The sequence below is a fragment of the Arachis hypogaea genome, chromosome 16 (genome assembly GCF_003086295.3).
Source record: "Arachis hypogaea cultivar Tifrunner chromosome 16, arahy.Tifrunner.gnm2.J5K5, whole genome shotgun sequence".
NCBI classification, from domain to species: Eukaryota; Viridiplantae; Streptophyta; class Magnoliopsida; order Fabales; family Fabaceae; genus Arachis; species Arachis hypogaea.
In genome coordinates this window covers 68558253-68575705 of record NC_092051.1, presented here as the reverse complement: position 1 = coordinate 68575705, position 17453 = coordinate 68558253, and the positions used below count along the sequence as shown (strand labels likewise).

The 17453-nt window shown below is 45.0% G+C and overlaps 38 non-coding genes and 7 pseudogenes across 38 annotated transcripts; all 45 read right to left on the bottom strand.

Annotated features, from left to right (window-relative positions):
• Positions 1 to 919: 919 nt before the first annotated feature.
• LOC112759815 (5S ribosomal RNA) lies at positions 920 to 1033 on the bottom strand (annotated as a pseudogene).
• A 167-nt stretch (positions 1034 to 1200) lies between these two features.
• Positions 1201 to 1317, bottom strand: LOC112759564 (5S ribosomal RNA; annotated as a pseudogene).
• A 185-nt stretch (positions 1318 to 1502) lies between these two features.
• Positions 1503 to 1619, bottom strand: LOC112759377 (5S ribosomal RNA). The gene has a single exon (XR_003180141.1). It is a non-coding gene; the product is annotated as a 5S ribosomal RNA (ribosomal RNA).
• A 179-nt stretch (positions 1620 to 1798) lies between these two features.
• LOC112759522 (5S ribosomal RNA) lies at positions 1799 to 1915 on the bottom strand. The gene has a single exon (XR_003180258.1). It is a non-coding gene; the product is annotated as a 5S ribosomal RNA (ribosomal RNA).
• A 186-nt stretch (positions 1916 to 2101) lies between these two features.
• On the bottom strand, positions 2102 to 2217 carry LOC112759694 (5S ribosomal RNA; annotated as a pseudogene).
• A 182-nt stretch (positions 2218 to 2399) lies between these two features.
• LOC112759392 (5S ribosomal RNA) lies at positions 2400 to 2517 on the bottom strand. The gene has a single exon (XR_003180153.1). It is a non-coding gene; the product is annotated as a 5S ribosomal RNA (ribosomal RNA).
• A 182-nt stretch (positions 2518 to 2699) lies between these two features.
• LOC112759746 (5S ribosomal RNA) lies at positions 2700 to 2815 on the bottom strand (annotated as a pseudogene).
• A 183-nt stretch (positions 2816 to 2998) lies between these two features.
• On the bottom strand, positions 2999 to 3116 carry LOC112759381 (5S ribosomal RNA). Its single transcript, XR_003180144.1, has one exon. It is a non-coding gene; the product is annotated as a 5S ribosomal RNA (ribosomal RNA).
• A 188-nt stretch (positions 3117 to 3304) lies between these two features.
• LOC112762273 (5S ribosomal RNA) lies at positions 3305 to 3422 on the bottom strand. Its single transcript, XR_003182615.1, has one exon. It is a non-coding gene; the product is annotated as a 5S ribosomal RNA (ribosomal RNA).
• Positions 3423 to 3603: 181 nt separating this feature from the next.
• LOC112762325 (5S ribosomal RNA) lies at positions 3604 to 3720 on the bottom strand. Its single transcript, XR_003182665.1, has one exon. It is a non-coding gene; the product is annotated as a 5S ribosomal RNA (ribosomal RNA).
• Positions 3721 to 3907: 187 nt separating this feature from the next.
• Positions 3908 to 4027, bottom strand: LOC112762141 (5S ribosomal RNA). Its single transcript, XR_003182493.1, has one exon. It is a non-coding gene; the product is annotated as a 5S ribosomal RNA (ribosomal RNA).
• A 179-nt stretch (positions 4028 to 4206) lies between these two features.
• LOC112759828 (5S ribosomal RNA) lies at positions 4207 to 4320 on the bottom strand (annotated as a pseudogene).
• Positions 4321 to 4494: 174 nt separating this feature from the next.
• Positions 4495 to 4612, bottom strand: LOC112759375 (5S ribosomal RNA). Its single transcript, XR_003180139.1, has one exon. It is a non-coding gene; the product is annotated as a 5S ribosomal RNA (ribosomal RNA).
• Positions 4613 to 4793: 181 nt separating this feature from the next.
• LOC112762266 (5S ribosomal RNA) lies at positions 4794 to 4910 on the bottom strand. Its single transcript, XR_003182609.1, has one exon. It is a non-coding gene; the product is annotated as a 5S ribosomal RNA (ribosomal RNA).
• A 181-nt stretch (positions 4911 to 5091) lies between these two features.
• On the bottom strand, positions 5092 to 5208 carry LOC112759591 (5S ribosomal RNA; annotated as a pseudogene).
• Positions 5209 to 5395: 187 nt separating this feature from the next.
• LOC112759244 (5S ribosomal RNA) lies at positions 5396 to 5514 on the bottom strand. The gene has a single exon (XR_003180023.1). It is a non-coding gene; the product is annotated as a 5S ribosomal RNA (ribosomal RNA).
• A 186-nt stretch (positions 5515 to 5700) lies between these two features.
• On the bottom strand, positions 5701 to 5818 carry LOC112762327 (5S ribosomal RNA). The gene has a single exon (XR_003182667.1). It is a non-coding gene; the product is annotated as a 5S ribosomal RNA (ribosomal RNA).
• A 172-nt stretch (positions 5819 to 5990) lies between these two features.
• Positions 5991 to 6105, bottom strand: LOC112759450 (5S ribosomal RNA). The gene has a single exon (XR_003180199.1). It is a non-coding gene; the product is annotated as a 5S ribosomal RNA (ribosomal RNA).
• Positions 6106 to 6284: 179 nt separating this feature from the next.
• On the bottom strand, positions 6285 to 6401 carry LOC112761996 (5S ribosomal RNA). Its single transcript, XR_003182359.1, has one exon. It is a non-coding gene; the product is annotated as a 5S ribosomal RNA (ribosomal RNA).
• Positions 6402 to 6575: 174 nt separating this feature from the next.
• Positions 6576 to 6694, bottom strand: LOC112759462 (5S ribosomal RNA). The gene has a single exon (XR_003180208.1). It is a non-coding gene; the product is annotated as a 5S ribosomal RNA (ribosomal RNA).
• A 186-nt stretch (positions 6695 to 6880) lies between these two features.
• Positions 6881 to 6999, bottom strand: LOC112760070 (5S ribosomal RNA). The gene has a single exon (XR_003180527.1). It is a non-coding gene; the product is annotated as a 5S ribosomal RNA (ribosomal RNA).
• Positions 7000 to 7181: 182 nt separating this feature from the next.
• On the bottom strand, positions 7182 to 7300 carry LOC112762037 (5S ribosomal RNA). The gene has a single exon (XR_003182398.1). It is a non-coding gene; the product is annotated as a 5S ribosomal RNA (ribosomal RNA).
• Positions 7301 to 7485: 185 nt separating this feature from the next.
• Positions 7486 to 7604, bottom strand: LOC112761911 (5S ribosomal RNA). The gene has a single exon (XR_003182281.1). It is a non-coding gene; the product is annotated as a 5S ribosomal RNA (ribosomal RNA).
• Positions 7605 to 8366: 762 nt separating this feature from the next.
• Positions 8367 to 8485, bottom strand: LOC112760807 (5S ribosomal RNA). The gene has a single exon (XR_003181228.1). It is a non-coding gene; the product is annotated as a 5S ribosomal RNA (ribosomal RNA).
• A 186-nt stretch (positions 8486 to 8671) lies between these two features.
• On the bottom strand, positions 8672 to 8790 carry LOC112762096 (5S ribosomal RNA). Its single transcript, XR_003182450.1, has one exon. It is a non-coding gene; the product is annotated as a 5S ribosomal RNA (ribosomal RNA).
• Positions 8791 to 8954: 164 nt separating this feature from the next.
• Positions 8955 to 9073, bottom strand: LOC112761240 (5S ribosomal RNA). The gene has a single exon (XR_003181645.1). It is a non-coding gene; the product is annotated as a 5S ribosomal RNA (ribosomal RNA).
• A 184-nt stretch (positions 9074 to 9257) lies between these two features.
• Positions 9258 to 9376, bottom strand: LOC112759413 (5S ribosomal RNA). Its single transcript, XR_003180168.1, has one exon. It is a non-coding gene; the product is annotated as a 5S ribosomal RNA (ribosomal RNA).
• Positions 9377 to 9555: 179 nt separating this feature from the next.
• LOC112759252 (5S ribosomal RNA) lies at positions 9556 to 9674 on the bottom strand. The gene has a single exon (XR_003180031.1). It is a non-coding gene; the product is annotated as a 5S ribosomal RNA (ribosomal RNA).
• Positions 9675 to 9858: 184 nt separating this feature from the next.
• On the bottom strand, positions 9859 to 9976 carry LOC112762116 (5S ribosomal RNA). The gene has a single exon (XR_003182469.1). It is a non-coding gene; the product is annotated as a 5S ribosomal RNA (ribosomal RNA).
• A 179-nt stretch (positions 9977 to 10155) lies between these two features.
• Positions 10156 to 10273, bottom strand: LOC112759524 (5S ribosomal RNA). The gene has a single exon (XR_003180260.1). It is a non-coding gene; the product is annotated as a 5S ribosomal RNA (ribosomal RNA).
• A 185-nt stretch (positions 10274 to 10458) lies between these two features.
• On the bottom strand, positions 10459 to 10575 carry LOC112759446 (5S ribosomal RNA). The gene has a single exon (XR_003180196.1). It is a non-coding gene; the product is annotated as a 5S ribosomal RNA (ribosomal RNA).
• A 183-nt stretch (positions 10576 to 10758) lies between these two features.
• Positions 10759 to 10877, bottom strand: LOC112762094 (5S ribosomal RNA). Its single transcript, XR_003182449.1, has one exon. It is a non-coding gene; the product is annotated as a 5S ribosomal RNA (ribosomal RNA).
• Positions 10878 to 11065: 188 nt separating this feature from the next.
• LOC112759979 (5S ribosomal RNA) lies at positions 11066 to 11184 on the bottom strand. The gene has a single exon (XR_003180438.1). It is a non-coding gene; the product is annotated as a 5S ribosomal RNA (ribosomal RNA).
• A 184-nt stretch (positions 11185 to 11368) lies between these two features.
• Positions 11369 to 11487, bottom strand: LOC112759426 (5S ribosomal RNA). Its single transcript, XR_003180179.1, has one exon. It is a non-coding gene; the product is annotated as a 5S ribosomal RNA (ribosomal RNA).
• Positions 11488 to 11676: 189 nt separating this feature from the next.
• LOC112760783 (5S ribosomal RNA) lies at positions 11677 to 11795 on the bottom strand. Its single transcript, XR_003181206.1, has one exon. It is a non-coding gene; the product is annotated as a 5S ribosomal RNA (ribosomal RNA).
• Positions 11796 to 11982: 187 nt separating this feature from the next.
• Positions 11983 to 12101, bottom strand: LOC112759225 (5S ribosomal RNA). The gene has a single exon (XR_003180004.1). It is a non-coding gene; the product is annotated as a 5S ribosomal RNA (ribosomal RNA).
• Positions 12102 to 12291: 190 nt separating this feature from the next.
• LOC112760435 (5S ribosomal RNA) lies at positions 12292 to 12410 on the bottom strand. The gene has a single exon (XR_003180876.1). It is a non-coding gene; the product is annotated as a 5S ribosomal RNA (ribosomal RNA).
• Positions 12411 to 12600: 190 nt separating this feature from the next.
• On the bottom strand, positions 12601 to 12719 carry LOC112761452 (5S ribosomal RNA). Its single transcript, XR_003181847.1, has one exon. It is a non-coding gene; the product is annotated as a 5S ribosomal RNA (ribosomal RNA).
• Positions 12720 to 12902: 183 nt separating this feature from the next.
• Positions 12903 to 13020, bottom strand: LOC112759363 (5S ribosomal RNA). Its single transcript, XR_003180128.1, has one exon. It is a non-coding gene; the product is annotated as a 5S ribosomal RNA (ribosomal RNA).
• Positions 13021 to 13205: 185 nt separating this feature from the next.
• Positions 13206 to 13323, bottom strand: LOC112759453 (5S ribosomal RNA). The gene has a single exon (XR_003180202.1). It is a non-coding gene; the product is annotated as a 5S ribosomal RNA (ribosomal RNA).
• A 182-nt stretch (positions 13324 to 13505) lies between these two features.
• On the bottom strand, positions 13506 to 13623 carry LOC112762168 (5S ribosomal RNA). Its single transcript, XR_003182518.1, has one exon. It is a non-coding gene; the product is annotated as a 5S ribosomal RNA (ribosomal RNA).
• Positions 13624 to 13809: 186 nt separating this feature from the next.
• Positions 13810 to 13928, bottom strand: LOC112762234 (5S ribosomal RNA). The gene has a single exon (XR_003182580.1). It is a non-coding gene; the product is annotated as a 5S ribosomal RNA (ribosomal RNA).
• Positions 13929 to 14107: 179 nt separating this feature from the next.
• Positions 14108 to 14226, bottom strand: LOC112762243 (5S ribosomal RNA). Its single transcript, XR_003182588.1, has one exon. It is a non-coding gene; the product is annotated as a 5S ribosomal RNA (ribosomal RNA).
• Positions 14227 to 14414: 188 nt separating this feature from the next.
• On the bottom strand, positions 14415 to 14533 carry LOC112759223 (5S ribosomal RNA). The gene has a single exon (XR_003180002.1). It is a non-coding gene; the product is annotated as a 5S ribosomal RNA (ribosomal RNA).
• Positions 14534 to 14711: 178 nt separating this feature from the next.
• Positions 14712 to 14830, bottom strand: LOC112759743 (5S ribosomal RNA; annotated as a pseudogene).
• Positions 14831 to 17453: the final 2623 nt, after the last annotated feature.

The window sequence follows — 17453 nt, the reverse complement described above, 5'->3', positions numbered from 1 at the left end:
GACTCCGCGAGCTTCTGATTAATTCAGTCATTGGAGGCTCGCACACTAAACTTACTTAATATAGCAGTCGATTAAAACAAGGGTCCGCACGACGTAAAAAGAAAAAAAAAAAAGGTCAACGAGGATCCAGGAGTCACTCCGAGTACTACTCGCCCAACATCGCTTAACTGCAATTTATGGGAATCCGTCATTATGCTGGAGACCACCTATTAAGGCGCACATATCATAAGCATTTTGAGTAGGTAATAGCTGCGAATCCCGCGTAGGTCCGGCAGCTTGCCGAAAATCGGCATTGAGGTCGTTAGCTAAACTATTCAAATAGCGTCGTTTAAAGAAGAGGTAGCACGACGTAAAAAAAAAAAAAAGAGGTGCAACCAGGACTTCCAGAGGCACCATCCTATACTACTCGCCAAGCAGCTTAACTAGCGAGAATCTGATGGGATCCGTGCATTAGTGCTGGTATGATGCACCTATAAAGTATCGCACATAATTATCATAACATGTCTCGCCTAGGTAGTCGAGCTACGAATCCCTGCGGGGCCCGTGCGAGATTGCTGAAAAAGGTATGGAGGCCTTTACAAACTATTCAAATAGCGTCTTTAAAGAAAAGGGTAAGCACGAGTAAAAAAAAAAAAAAGATGCAACACGAGGACTTCCCAGAGGTACCCATTCCTTATACTAACTGCCCAAGCAACTTAACTGCGGATTCTGATGGGATCCGGTGCATTAGTGCTGGTATGATCGCACCTATTAAAGTATGCGCACATAATTACATAAGCATGTCTCGCGACGTAGGGTAATCGAGCTGCGAATCCTGCGGGCCCGTGCGAGCTGCCGAAAATCAGTCATGGAGGCTCGCTTTAGCTAAACTATTCAATATAGCGTCGTTTAAAGAACAGGGTAAGCACGACGTAAAAAAAAGGTGCAACACGAGGACTTCCAGGAGGTCACCCATCCTAGTACTACTCTCCCCAAGCACGCTTAACTGCGGATTCTGATGGATCCGGTGCATTAGTGTGGTATGATCGCACCTATTAAGTATGCCACATAATTATCATAAGCATGTCTCGCGACGTAGAAATCGAGCGCGAATCCTGCGGGGCCCGTGCGAGCTTGCGAAAATCAGGTATGAGGCTCGCTTTAGCTAAACTATTCAATATAGCGTGTTTAAAGAACAGGGTAAGCACGACGTATAAAAAAAAGATGTAACACGAGGACTTCCCAGGAGTCACCCATCCTAGTACTACTCTCGCCCAAGCAGGCTTAACTGCGGAGTTCTGATGGGATCCGGTGCATTAGTGCTGTATGATCGCACCTGTAAAGTATGCGCACACAATTATCATAAGCATGTCTCGCGACGTAGGGTAAGTCGAGCTGCGAATCCCTGCGGGGCCCGTGCGAGCTTGCCGAAAATCAGGTCATTGAGGCTCGCTTTAGCTAAACTACTCAATATAGCGTCGTTTAAAGAACAAGGGTAAGCACGATGCAAAAAAAAAAAAAAAGAGGTGCTACACGAGGACTTCCCAGGAGGTCACCCATCCTAGTACTACTCTCGCCAAGCACGCTTAACTGCGGAGTTTGATGGGATCCGGTGCATTAGTGCTGGTATGATCGCACCTATTAAAGTATGCGACACAATTATCATAAGCATGTCTCGCGACGTAGGGTAAGTCGAGCTCGATCCCTGCGGGCCCGTGCAGCTTGCCGAAAATCAGGTCATTGAGGCTCGCTTTAGCTAAACTATTCAATATAGCGTCGTTTAAGAACAGGGTAAGCACGACGTAAAAAAAAAAAAAAAGAAGTGCTACACGAGGACTTCCCAGGAAGTCACCCATCCTAGTACTACTCTCGCCAAGCACACTTAACTGCGGATTCTGATGGGATCCGGTGCATTAGTGCTGGTATGATCGCACCTATTAAAGTATGCGCACATAATTATCATAAGCATGTCTCGCGACATAGGGTAAGTCGAGCTGCGAATCCTTGCGGGGCCCGTGCGAGCTTGCCGAAAATCAGGTCATGGAGGCTCGCTTTAGCTAAACTATTCAATATAGCGTCGTTTAAAGAACAAGGGTCAAGCACGACGTAAAAAAAAAAAAAAAAGGTGCTACACGAGGACTTCCCAGAAGTCACCCATCCTAGTACTACTCTCGCCCAAGCACACTAACTGCGGATTCTGATGGGATCCGGTGCATTAGTGCTGGTATGATCGCACCTATTAAAGTATGCGCACATAATTATCATAAGCATGTCTTCGCGACAGTAGGGTAAGTCGAGCTGCGAATCCTGCGGGCCGTGCAAGCTTGCCCGAAAATCAGGTCATGGAGGCTCGCTTTAGCTAAACTATTCAATATAGCGTCGTTTAAAGAACAAGGTAAGCACGACGTAAAAAAAAAAAATAAGTGCTACACGAGGACTTCCCAGGAAGTCACCCATCCTAGTACTACTCTCGCCCAAGCACACTTAACTGCGGAATTCTGATGGGATCCGGTGCATTAGTGCTGTATGATCGCACCTATTAAAGTATGCGCACATAATTATTATAAGCATGTCTCCGACGTAGGGTAAGTCGAGCTGCGAATCCCTGTGGGCCGTGCGAGCTTGCCGAAAATCAGGTCATGGAGGCTCGCTTTAGCTAAACTATTCAATATAGCGTCGTTTAAAGAACAAGGGTAAAGCACGACGTAAAAAAAAAAAAAAAGGTGCTACACGAGGACTTCCCAGGAGTCACCCATCCTAGTACTACTCTCGCCCAAGCACGCTAACTGCGGATTCTGATGGGATCCGGTGCATTAGTGCTGGTATGATCACACTATTAAAGTATGCGCACAAATTATCATAAGCATGTCTCGGACGTAGGGTAAGTCGAGCTGCGAATCCTTGCGGGGCCCGTGCGAGCTTGCCAGAAAATCAGGTCATTGAGGCTCGCTTTAGCTAAACTATTCAATATAGCGTCGTTTAAAGAACAGGGTAAGCACGACGTTAAAAAAAAAAAAAAAGAGTGCTACACGAGGACTTCCCAGGAAGTCACCCATCCTAGTACTACTCTCGCCCAAGCACACTTAACTGCGAATTCTGATGGGATCCGGTGCATTAGTGCTGGTATGATCGCACCTATTAAAGTATGCGCACATAATTATCATAAGCATGTCTCGCGACTAGAGGTAAGTCGAGCTGCGAATCTTGCGGGGCCCATGCGAGCTTGCCGAAAAATCAGGTCATGGAGGCTCGCTTTAGCTAAACTATTCAATATAGCGTCGTTTAAAGAAGAAGGGTAAGCACGACGTAAAAAAAAAAAAAAAAAGAAGTGCTACACGAGGACTTCCCAGGAGGTCACCCATCCTAGTACTACTCTCGCCCAAGCACGCTTAACTGCGGAATTCTGATGGGATCCGGTGCATTAGTGCTGTATGATCGCACCTATTAAAGTATGCGCACATAATTATCATAAGCATGTCTCGCGACATAGGGTAAGTCGAGCTGCGAATCCTGCGGGCCCGTGCGAGCTTGCCGAAAATCAGGTCATGAGGCTCGCTTTAGCTAAACTATTCAATATAGCGTCGTTTAAAGAACAAGGGTAAGCACGACGTAAAAAAAAAAAAAGAAATGCAACACGAGGACTTCCAGGAGGTCACCCATCCTAGTACTACTCTCGCCCAAGCACGCTTAACTGCAGATTCTGATGGGATCCGGTGCATTAGTGCTGGTATGATCGCACCTATTAAAGTATGCGCACATAATTATCATAAGCATGTCTCGCGACTTAGGGTAAATCGAGCTGCGAATCCCTGCGGGCCCGTGCGAGCTTGCCGAAAATCAGGTCATGGAGGCTCGCTTTAGCTAAACTATTCAATATTAGCGTCGTTTAAAGAACAAGGGTAAGCACGACGTAAAAAAAAAAAAAAAAGAACTGCAACACGAGGACTTCCCAGGAGGTCACCCATCCTAGTACTAACTCTCGCCCAAGCACACTTAACTGCGGAATTCTGATGGGATCCGGTGCATTAGTGCTGGTATGATCGCACCTATTAAAGTATGCGCACACAATTATCATAAGCATGTCTCGTACGTAGGGTAAGTCGAGCTGCGAATCCCTGCGGGCCCGTGCGAGCTTGCGAAAATTAGGTCATTGAGGCTCGCTTAGCTAAACTACTCAATATAGCGTCGTTTAAAAGAACAAGGGTCAAGCACGACGTAAAAAAAAAAGAGGTGCTAACCGAGGACTTCCCAGGAGGTCACCCATCCTAGTACTCTCTCGCCCAAGCACGCTTAATGCGGAGTTTGTGGGATCCGGTGCATTAGTGCGGTATGATCGCACCCTTTAAAGTATGCGCACAAATTATCATAAGCATGTCTCGCGACGTAGGTAAGTCGAGCTGCGAATCCCTGCGGCCGTGCGAGCTTGCGAAAATAGGTCATGAGGCTCGCTTTAGCTAAACTATTCAATATAGCGTCGTTTAAAAACAAGGGTAAGCACGATGCAAAAAAAAAAAAGAGGTGCTACACGAGGTTTCCCAGGAGGTCACCCATCCTAGTACTACTCTCCCCAAGCACGCTTAACTGCGGGAGTTCTGATGGGATCCGGTGCATTAGTGCTGGTATGATCGCACCTATTAAAGTATGCGTACACAATTATCATAAGCATGTCTCGCGACGTAGGGTAAGTCGAGCTGCGAATCCCTGCTGGCCGTGCAGCTTGCCGAAAATCAGGTCATTGAGGCTCGCTTTAGCTAAACTATTCAATATAGCGTCGTTTAAAGAATGAAGTAACCACGACGCAAAAAAAAAGCAAAAGAGTGCAACCCAGGACTTCCCAGAGGTCACCCATCCTAGTACTACTCTCGCCCAAGCACGCTTAACTGCGGAGTTCTGATGGGATCCGGTGCATTAGTGCTGGTATGATCACACTATTAAAGTATGCGCACACAATTATCATAAGCATGTCTCCCGACGTAGGGTAAGTCGAGCTGCGAATCCTGGGGGCCCGTGCGAGCTTGCGAAAATCAGGTCATGAGGCTCGCTTTAGCTAAACTATTCAATATAGCGTCGTTTAAAGAACAAGGGTAAGCACGACGTAAAAAAAAAAAAAAAGAAGTGCTACACTAGGACTTCCCAGGAGGTCACCCATCCTAGTACTACTCTCGCCCAACACCTTAACTGCGGAATTCTGATGGGATCCGGTGCATTAGTGCTGGTATGATCGCACCTATTAAAGTATGCGCACATAATTATCATAAGCATGTCTCGCGACATAGGGTAAGTCGAGCTGCGAATCCTTGCGGGGCCCGTGCAAGCTTGCCGAAAAATCAGGTCATGGAGGCTCGCTTTAACTAAACTATTCAATATAGCGTCGTTTAAAGAACAAGGTCAAGCACGACGTAAAAAAAAAAAAAAGAATATGCAACACGAGACTTTCCAGGAGGTCACCCATCCTAGTACTACTCTCGCCCAAGCACGCTTAACTGCGGAATTCTGATGGGATCCGGTGCATTAGTGCTGGTATTGATCGCACCTACTAAAGTATGCGCACATAATTACATTAAGCATGTCTCGCGACGTAGGGTAAATCGAGCTGCGAATCCCTGCGAGAAACGTGCGAGCTTGCCGAAAATCAGGTCATTGAGGCTCGCTTTAGCTAAACTATTCAATATAGCGTCGTTTAAAGAACAAGGGTAGCACGACGTAAAAAAAAAAAAAAAGAAGATGCAACACGAGGACTTCCAGGAGGTCACCCATCCTAGTACTAATCTCGCCCAAGCACAGTTAACTGCGGAATTCTTATGGGATCCGGTGCATTAGTGCTGGTATGATCGCACCTATTAAGTTGCGCACACAATTATCATAAGCATGTCTCGCGACGTAGGGTAAGTCGAGCTGCGAATTCCTGCGGGCCCGTGGAGCTTGCCGAAAATAGGTCATTGAGGCTCGCTTTAGCTAAACTACTCAATATAGCGTCGTTTAAAGAACAAGGGTAAGCACAACGTAAAAAAAAAGTGTAACACGAGAATTCCCAGAGGTCACCCATCCAGTACTACTCTCGCCCAAGCACGCTTAACTGCGGAGTTCTGATGGGATCCGGTGCATTAGTGCGGTATGATCGCACCTTTAAAGTATGCGCACACAATTATCATAAGCATGTCTCGCGACGTAGGGTAAGTCGAGCTGCGAATCCTGCGGGGCCCGTGCGAGCTTGCCGAAAATCAGGTCATTGAGGCTCGCTTTAGCTAAACTATCAATATAGCGTCGTTTAAATAACAAGGGTAAGCACGATGCAAAAAAAAAAAGAGGTGCAACACGAGGATTCCCAGGAGGTCACCCATCCTAGTACTACTCTCCCCAAGCACGCTTAACTGCGGAGTTCTGATGGGATCCGGTGCATTAGTGCTGGTATGATCGCACCTTTTTAAAGTATGCGACACAATTATCATAAGCATGTCTCGCGACGTGGGTAAGTCGAGCTGCGAATCCCTGCAGTGGCCCGTGCCAGCTTGCCGAAAATCAGGTCATTGAGGCTCGCTTTAGCTAAACTATTCAATATAGCGTCGTTAAAGAAAGTAACACGACGTAAAAAAAGAAAAGAGTGCAACCAAGACTTCCCAGGAGGTCACCCATCCTAGTACTACTCTCGCCCAAGCACGCATAACTGCGGAGTTCTGATGGGATCCGGTGCATTAGTGCTGGTATGATCACCTATTAAAGTATGCGCACACAATTATCATAAGCATGTCTCCGACGTAGGGTAAGTCGAGCTGCGAATCCTTGCGGGGCCCGTGCGAGATTGCAGAAAATCAGGTCATTGAGGCTCGCTTTAGCTAAACTATTCAATATAGCGTCGTTTAAAGAACAAGGGTAAGCACGACGTAAAAAAAAAAAAAAAAAAGAAGTGCTACACGAGGACTTCCCAGGAAGTCACCCATCCTAGTACTACTCTCGCCCAAGCACGCTTAACTGCGGAGTTCTGATGGGATCCGGTGCATTAGTGCTGGTATGATCGCACCTATTAAAGTATGCGCACATAATTATCATAAGCATGTCTCGCGACATAGGGTAAGTCGAGCTGCGAATCCCTGCGGGGCCCGTGCGAGCTTGCCGAAAATCAGGTCATGAGGCTCGCTTTAGCTAAACTATTCAATATAGCGTCGTTTAAAGAACTAGGTAAGCACGACGTAAAAAAAAAAAAAAAGGTGCAACACGAGGACTTCCCAGGAGGTCACCCATCCTAGTACTACTCTCGCCCAAGCACGCTTAACTGCGGAGTTCTGATGGGATCCGGTGCATTAGTGCTGGTATGATCGCACCTATTAAAGTATGCGTACACAATTATCATAAGCATGTCTCGCGACGTAGGGTAAGTCGAGCTGCGAATCCCTTGCGGCCCGTGCGAGCTTGCCGAAAATCAGGTCATTGAGGCTCGCTTTAGCTATACTATTCAATATAGCGTCGTTTAAAGAATGAAGTTAACCACGACGTAAAAAAAAAAGAAAAGAGGTGCAACCACGAGTACTTCCCAGAAGGTCACCCATCCTAGTACTACTCTCGCCCAAGCACGCTTAACTGCGGAGTTCTGATGGGATCCGGTGCATTAGTGCCGGTATGTCGCACTTATTAAAGTATGCGCACACAATTATCATAAGCATGTCTCCGACGTAGGGTAAGTCGAGCTGCGAATCCTTGCGGGGCCCGTGCGAGCTTGCCAAAAATCAGGTCATGAGGCTCGCTTTAGCTAAACTATTCAATATAGCGTCGTTTAAAGAACAAGGGTAAGCACGACGTAAAAAAAAAAAAAAAGAAGTGCTACACGAGGACTTCCAGGAGTCACCATCCTAGTACTACTCTCGCCCAAGCACGTTAACTGCGGAATTCTATGGGATCCGGCATTAGTCTGGTATGATCGCACTTTAAGTATGCGCACATTATCATAAGCATGTCTCGGACGTAGGGTAATCGAGCTGGAATCCTGCGGGCCCATGCGAGCTTGCGAAAATAGGTCATGAGGCTCGCTTTAGCTAAACTATTCAATATAGCGTCGTTTATAGAACAAGGGTAAGCACGACGTAAAAAAAAAAAAAGAAGATGCAACACGAGGACTTCCAAGAGGTCACCCATCTATACTACTCTCGCCAAGACGCTTAACTGCGGAATTCTATGGATCGGTGCATTAGTGCTGTATGATCGCACCTATTAAAGTATGCGCACATAATTATCATAAGCATGTCTCGCGACGTAGGGTAAATCGAGCTGCGAATCCCTGCGGGGCCCGTGCGAGCTTGCCGAAAATCAGGTCATGGAGGCACGCTTTAGCTAAACTATTCAATATAGTGTCATTTAAAGAACAAGGGTAAGCACAATGTAACAAAAAAAAAAAGAAGATGCAACACGAGGACTTCCCAAGAGGTCACCCATCCTAGCACTACTCTCGCCCAGGCACGCTTAACTGCGGAGTTCTGATGGGATCCAGTGCATTAGTGCTGGTATGATCGCACCTATTAAAGTATGCGCACACAATTATCATAAGCATGTCTCCCAACGTAGGGTAAGTCGAGCTGCGAATCCTTGCGGGGCCCGCGCGAGCTTGCCGAAAATCAGGTCATTGAGGCTCGCTTTAGCTAAACTATTCAATATAGCGTCATTTTAAGAACAAGGGTAAGCACGACGTAGAAAAAAAAAAAAAGAAGTGCTACACGAGGACTTCCCTGGAGGTCACCCATCCTAGTACTACTCTCGCCCAAGCACGGTTAACTGCGGAATTCTGATGGGATCCGGTGCATTAGTGCTGGTATGATCGCACCTATTAAAGTATGCGCACATAGGGTAAGTCGAGCTCCGAATCCTTGCGGGGCCCGTGCGAGCTTGCCGAAAATCAGGTCATGGAGGCTCGCTTTAGCTAAACTATTTAATATAGCGTCGTTTAAAGAACAAGGGTAAGCACGACGTACAAAAAAAAAAAAAACAAGAAGATGCAACACGAGGACTTCCCAGGAGGTCACCCATCCTAGTACTACTCTCACCTAAGCACGCTTAACTACGGAATTCTGATGGGATCCGGTGCATTCGTGCTGGTATGATCGCACCTATTAAAGTATGCGCACATAATTACATAAGCATGTCTCGCGACGTAGGGTAAATCGAGCTGCGAATCCCTGCGGGGCCCATGGGAGCTTGCCGAATATCAGGTCATGGAGGCTCGCTTTAGCTAAACTATTCAATATAGCGTCGTTTAAAGAACAAAGGTAAGCACGACGTAAAAAAAAAAAAAGAAGATGCAACACGAGTACTTCGAAAGAGGTCACCAATCCTATTACTACTCTCGCCCAAGCACGCTTAACTACGGAATTCTGATGGGATCCGGTGCATTAGTGCTGGTATGATCGCACCTATTAAAGTTTGCACACATAATTATCATAAGCATGTCTCGCGACGTAGGGTAAATCGAGCTACGAATATCTGCCGGGCTCGTGCGAGCTTGCCGAAAATCAGGTCATGGAGCTTGCTTTAGCTAAACTATTCAATATAGCGTCTTTTAAAGAACAAGGGTAAGCACGACATAAAAAAAAAAAGGTGCAACACGAGGACTTCACAGGAGGTCACCCATACTAGAACTACTCTCGCCCAAGCACGCTTAATTGCGGAGTCCTGATGGGATCTGGTGCATTAGTGCCGGTATGATCGCACCTGTTAAAGTATGCGTACACAATTATCATAAGCATGTCTCGCGACGTAGGATAAGTTGAGCTACGAATCCCTGCAGGGCCCGTGCGAGCTTGCCAAAATCAGGTCATTGAGGCTCGCTTTAGCTAAACTATTCAATATAGCGTCGTTTAAAGAACGAAGTTAAACACGATGTAAAAAAAAAAAAAGAAGATGCAACACGAGGACTTCCAAGAGGTCACCCATCCTAGTACTACTCTCGCCCAGGCACGCTTAACTGCGGAATTCTAATGGGATCCGGTGCATTAGTGCTGGTATGATCGCACCTATTAAAGTTTGCACACATAATTATCATAAGCATGTCTCCCGACGTAGGGTAAATCGAGCTACGAATATCTGTCGGGCTCGTGCGAGCTTGCCGAAAATCAGGTCATGGAGGCTTGCTTTAGCTAAACTATTCAATATAGCGTCGTTTAAAGAACAAGGGTAAGCACGACATAAAAAAAATAGGTGCAACACGAGGACTTACTGGAGGTCACCCATCCTAGAACTACTCTCGCCCAAGCACGCTTAATTGCGGAGTCCTGATGGGATCTGGTGCATTAGTGCCGGTATGATCGCACCTGTTAAAGTATGCGTACAAATTATCATAAGCATGTCTCGTGACGTAGGATAAGTTGAGCTACGAATCCCTGCAGGGCCCGTGCGAGCTTGCCAAAAATCAGGTCATTGAGGCTCGCTTTAGCTAAACTATTCAATATAGCGTCGTTTAAAGAACGAAGTTAAACACGATGTAAAAAAAAAGTAAAAGAGGTGCAACCAAGTACTTCCCAGGAGGTCACTATCCTAGTACTACTCTCGCCCAAGCACACTTAACTGCGGAGTTCTGATGGGATCCGGTGCATTAGTGCTGGTATGATCGCACCTATTAAAGTATGCGCACACAATTATCATAAGCATGTCTCCCAACGTAGGGTAAGTTGAGCTGCGAATCCTTGCGGGGCCCGTGCGAGCTTGCCGAAAATCAGGTCATTGAGGCTCGCTTTAGCTAAACTATTCAATATAGCGTCATTTTAAGAACAAGGGTAAGCACGACGTAGAAAAAAAAAAGAAGTGCTACACGAGGACTTCCCTGGAGGTCACCCATCCTAGTACTACTCTCGCCCAAGCACGGTTAACTGCGGAATTCTGATGGGATCCGGTGCATTAGTGCTGGTATGATCGCACCTATTAAAGTATGCGCACATAATTATCATAAGCATGTCTCGCTACATAGGGTAAGTCGAGCTCCGAATCCTGCGGGCCCGTGCGAGCTTGCCAAAAATCAGGTCATGGAGGCTCGCTTTAGCTAAACTATTCAATATAGCGTCGTTTAAAGAACAAGGGTAAGCACGACGTACAAAAAAAAAAAAACAAGAAGATGCAACACGAGGACTTCCCAGGAGGTCACCCATCCTAGTACTACTCTCACCCAAGCACGCTTAACTACGGAATTCTGATGGGATCCGGTGCATTCGTGCTGGTATGATCGCACCTATTAAAGTATGCGCACATAATTACATTAAGCATGTCTCGCGACGTAGGGTAAATCGAGCTGCGAATCCCTGCGGGGCCCATGGGAGCTTGCCGAATATCAGGTCATGGAGGCTCGCTTTAGCTAAACTATTCAATATAGCGTCGTTTAAAGAACAAGGGTAAGCACGACGTAAAAAAAAAAAAGAAGATGCAACACGAGGACTTCGCAAGAGGTCACTAATCCTATTACTACTCTCGCCCAAGCACGCTTAACTACGGAATTCTGATGGGATCCGGTGCATTAGTGCTGGTATGATCGCACCTATTAAAGTATGCGCACATAATTATCATAAGCATGTCTCGCGACATAGGGTAAGTCGAGCTCCGAATCCTTGCGGGGCCCGTGCGAGCTTGCCGAAAATCAGGTCATGGAGGCTCGCTTTAGCTAAACTATTCAATATAGCGTCGTTTAAAGAACAAGGGTAAGCACGACGTACAAAAAAAAAAAACAAGAAGATGCAACACGAGGACTTCCCAGGAGGTCACCCATCCTAGTACTACTCTCACCCAAGCACGCTTAACAACGGAATTCTGATGGGATCCGGTGCATTCGTGCTGGTATGATCGCACCTATTAAAGTATGCGCAAATAATTACATTAAGCATGTCTCGCGACGTAGGGTAAATCGAGCTGCGAATCCCTGCGGGGCCCATGGGAGCTTGCCGAATATCAGGTCATGGAGGCTCGCTTTAGCTAAACTATTCAATATAGCGTCGTTTAAAGAACAAGGGTAAGCACGACGTAAAAAAAAAAAAAAAGAAGATGCAACACGAGGACTTCGCAAGAGGTCACCAATCCTATTACTACTCTCGCCCAAGCACGCTTAACTACGGAATTCTGATGGGATCCGGTGCATTAGTGCTGGTATGATCGCACCTATTAAAGTATGCGCACATAATTATCATAAGCATGTCTCGCGACATAGGGTAAGTCGAGCTCCGAATCCTTGCGGGGCCCGTGCGAGCTTGCCGAAAATCAGGTCATGGAGGCTCGCTTTAGCTAAACTATTCAATATAGCGTCGTTTAAAGAACAAGGGTAAGCACGACGTACAAAAAAAAAAAAACAAGAAGATGCAACACGAGGACTTCCCAGGAGGTCACCCATCCTAGTACTACTCTCACCCAAGCACGCTTAACTACGGAATTCTGATGGGATCCGGTGCATTAGTGCTGGTATGATCGCACCTATTAAAGTATGCGCACATAATTATCATAAGCATGTCTCGCGACATAGGGTAAGTCGAGCTCCGAATCCTTGCGGGGCCCGTGCGAGCTTGCCGAAAATCAGGTCATGGAGGCTCGCTTTAGCTAAACTATTCAATATAGCGTCGTTTAAAGAACAAGGGTAAGCACGACGTACAAAAAAAAAAAAACAAGAAGATGCAACACGAGGACTTCCCAGGAGGTCACCCATCCTAGTACTACTCTCACCCAAGCACGCTTAACTACGGAATTCTGATGGGATCCGGTGCATTCGTGCTGGTATGATCGCACTATTAAAGTATGCGCACATAATTACATAAGCATGTCTCGCGACGTAGGGTAAATCGAGCTGCGAATCCCTGCGGGGCCCATGGGAGCTTGCCGAAAATCAGGTCATGGAGGCTCGCTTTAGCTAAACTATTCAATATAGCGTCGTTTAAAGAACAAGGGTAAGCACGACGTAAAAAAAAAAAAAGAAGATGCAACACGAGGACTTCGCAAGAGGTCACCAATCCTATACTACTCTCGCCCAAGCACGCTTAACTACGGAATTCTGATGGGATCCGGTGCATTAGTGCTGGTATGATCGCACCTATTAAAGTATGCACACATAATTATCATAAGCATGTCTCGCGACGTAGGGTAAATCGAGCTGCGAATCCCTGCGGGGCCCGTGCGAGCTTGCCGAAAATCAGGTCATGGAGGCTCGCTTTAGCTAAACTATTCAATATAGCGTCATTTAAAGAACAAGGGTAAGCACCACGTAACAAAAAAAAAAGAAGATGCAACATGAGGACTTCCCAAGAGGTCACCCATCCTAGTACTACTCTGCCCAAGCAGGCTTAACTGCGGAATTCTGATGGGATCCGGTGCATTAGTGCTGGTATGATCGCACCTATTAAAGTATGCACACATAATTATCATAAGCAAGTCTCGCGACGTAGGTAAATTGAGCTGCGAATACCTGCCGGGCCCGTGCGAGCTTTCCGAAAATCAGGTCATGGAGGCTCGCTTTAGCTAAACTATTCAATATAGCGTCGTTTAAAGAACAAGGGTAAGCACGACGTACAAAAAAAAAGAAAATGCAACACGAGGACTTCCCAAGAGGTCACCCATCCTAGTACTACTCTCGCCCCAGCACGCTTAACTACGAATTCTGATGGGATTCGGTGCATTAGTGCTGGTATGATCGCACCTATTAAAGTATGCGCACATAATTATCATAAGCATGTCTCGCGACGTAGGGTAAGTCGAGCTGCGAATCCCTGCGGAGCCCGTGCGATCTTGTCAAAAATCACGTCATTGAGGCTCGCTTTAGCTAAACAATTCAAGATAGCGTCGTTTGAAGAACGAGGGTAAGCACGACGTAAAAAAAAAAAGAAAGAGGTGCAACACGAGGACTTCCGAGGAGGTCACCCATCCTAGTACTACTCTCGTCCAAGCACGTTTAACGGCGGAGTTTTGATGGGATCCAGTGCATTAGTGCTGGTATGATCGCACCTATTACAGTATGCACACAAAATTATCATAAGCATGTGTCGCGACATAGGGTAATTCGAGCTGCGAAGCCTTACGGACCCGTGGGAGCTTACCGGAAATTAGGTCAAAAAGGCTCGCTTTAGCTAAACTATTCAAGATAGCGTCGTTTAAAGAACGAGGGTAAAAACGACGTAAAAAAAAACATGTGCAGCACGAGGACTTCCCAGGAGGTCACCCATTTTAGTACTACTCTCGCCCAAGCACGTTTAACTGCGGAGTTCTGTTGGGATCCGGTGCAATAGTGCTGGTATGATCGCACCTATTAAAGTATGCGCAAGCAATTATCATAAGCTTGTGTCGCGACGTAGGGTAAGTCGAGCTGCGAAGCCCTGTGGTACCATGGGAGCTTGCTGGAAATCAGGTCATTAAGGCTCGCTTTAGCTAAAGTATTCAAGATAGCGTCGTTTAAAGAATGAGGGGAAGCACGATGTAAAAAAAAACAAGAAAAAGAAGTACAATACGAGGACTTCCTAGGAGGTCACCCATCCTAGTACTACTCTCGCCCAAGCACGCTTAACTCCGAAGTTCAAATGGTATCCGGTGCATTAGTGCTGGTATGATCACACCTATTAAAGTATGCGCACACAATTATTATAAGCATGTCTCGCGACGTAGGGTAAGTCGAGCTGCAAACACCTGCGGGGCCCGTGCGAGCTTGCAGAAAATCAGGTCATTGAGGCTCGCTTTAGCTAAACTATTCAATATAGCGTCGTTTAAAGAACGAGGTAAGAACGACGTAAAAAAAAGAAGTGCAACCCGAGGACTTCCCAGGAGGTCACAAATCCTAGTACAACTCTCACCCAAGTACGCTTAACTTCGGAGTTCTGTTTGGATCCGATGCAACAGTGCTGGTATGATCGCACCTATTAAAGTATGCGCGCACAATTATCATAAGCATGTCTCGCGACGTAGGGTAAGTCGAGCTGCGAAACCCTGCGGGGCCCGTGCGAGCTTACCGAAAATCAGGTCATTACACTACAACATTTTGGGTCTATGGCCACGTTTTTTTTTGTCACGGTAAAAAACCGTGACCATAGATCCTCTATGGTCACGGTTTTTTAGGGTGACAAAAAAAAGCTATAGTCATGGTTTTTTTGGAAAGGGTGACCATAGAGTACCTATGGTCACGGTTTTTTAAAAAAGGGTGGCCTAAAAGGGTCTATGGTCACGGTTTTTAGGGGTTACCTAAATGGGGTCTATGGTCACGGTTTTTTACAGTGACCAAAAGGGGTCTATGGTCACGGTTTTACAAAAAAGGGTGACCTAAAAGGTCTATGGTCACGGTTTTGGAGGGTGGCCTAAAGGGTCTATGGTCACGGTTTTGGGGGTGGCCTAAAAGGTCTATGGTCACGGTTTTGGGGTGACCTAAAGGGTCTATGGTCACGGTTTTTTACAGTGACCAAAAAGGGGCTATGGTCACGGTTACAAAAAAGGGTGACCTAAAAGGTCTATGGTCACGGTGTTGGGGTGACCTTAAGGGGTCTATGGTCACGGTTTTGGGGTGGCCTAAAAGGTCTATGGTCACGGTTTTACAGGTGACCAAAAGGGTCTATGGTCACGGTTTTGGGGTGGCCTAAAAGGGTCTATGGTCACGGTTTTTACAGTGACCTAAAAGGGTCTATGGTCACGGTTTTTAAGGGTGACCTAAAAGGGTCTATGGTCACGGTTTTGGGGTGACCTAAAAGGGTCTATGGTCACGGTTTTGGAGTGACCTAAAAGGGTCTATGGTCACGGTTTTTGGGGTGACTAAAAGGGTCTATGGTCACGGTTTTTGAGGGTGACCAAAGGGTATATGGTCACGGTTTTTTACAAGTGACCAAAAAGGTCTATGGTCACGGTTTTTAGGGTGACCTAAAAGGGGTCTATGGTCACGGTTTTTTACAATGACCAAAAAGGGTCTATGGTCACGGTTTTAAATATTAAAATTATTAGGTTTTACTAAATTATATCAACATTTAATCATTATTTAATAATTAATTTTTATGTATTTTTATAATTTTAATATTTATCTTTTAAAAATTTAATAATTAAAAACTAATAATAATAATTTTATATGATTTATTTTAAATATTAAAATTTTAAATTTAATTTTATAAATAAAAAATTAAGTTGAATACTATTAATTTTAAATTAAAAAGATTTAAAACTTAATAACATAAAAAATGATTTAATAACTTAATAATGATTTAAAAAATGATTTATAATTAGTTACTTTATAGAAATTGAAATTAAAGTTGTGATAGAAAAACAATAAAATGTAATATAATTTAATTTAGGTAATCGATATTTTAGATTTAAAATCATATTTTATAAAATGTGATTTGTAAGACCCATAGTTTTCGAAAAAAATATTATTTGAGTTAATTTCAATTTATATATTCATTAAATATTTTATTTTTAGAAATTATTTTATTAAAAGTAATTAAATTAAGTTTTGATAATTAAATGAGAAATGATTAAATGAATTTTTATAAATACTTAAAGTTTAAGTAATTTTATTATAATTAGATATTTTGTAAATTGAAATTAAAGTTTCGGTGATAGAAAAATAATAAAAAGTTATATCATTTAATTTGAATAATTAGTATTGAGTTTAAACTATATTTTATAAAAATGTGATTAATATATTTATTTTATAATTTAAATTAAAAATAATTAGTTGAACTTAATAATATGTTGACAAATAATGTTCTTAAATATTTTTAATAGAGTATATTTGATTTTAAAATTTCTCTACCCTCTAATTTTATCAAAATATATATTCATATCTATCCTTTATTCTTTTATAAAATCCTTAATTTCTAATCCCAATTCCCAAATTAAAACCAGAAACCCTAATTCCCAAATTGGGAACCTAACCCTCATTTTTCCCTTTCCTCAGAGGCTGAAACACGCAGCCTTCACCCCCTTTCTCCTTCACCCACTTAACGTACAACACACCCACACCAGCCACAGAGAGGAAGAGAGGGAGCTGCTCCACGTTACCGTCCAGTTGCTGTCCGGCTCGCCATCACCGGTGTCTCACCGCCGTCACTATGGAGACCAAACGCCGTTGAGCTTCTTGCTACTGCCTTGGAGTCCGTCGTCAGGTTCGAGTTGAAGAAAGAGGGAGGCATAGATTCAACGTCGCGTAGAGAGGAATTTGTTGTTGTCGTTGCACGCCGTCGTGTGCTGTCGCTGTTGTTTGAGCCGTCGCTATCGCCGTGGGTGAAGTCCGCCGCTGGCGCCAGTTGAGGCCGCTGCTATGGAACAAAGATGAGAGAGAGACGTTGGGAGGAAACTGTGAGCTGCAAGCCGCTGACCGAGAAGAAGCTCTGCCTTTGTTGCCGTGTTAGAGTCGTCACTGCCAACGCCGTGCACCGCCGTTAGCACTGCCATTGAAGGGAGCTCGCCGTCACAGTTCAATCATCATTGAGCTTGAAGGGAGGCGTCACTAATATACCCGACAGCAGCTTCCCCTGCGTTCCCAATTCCATTCTTGAAACTGT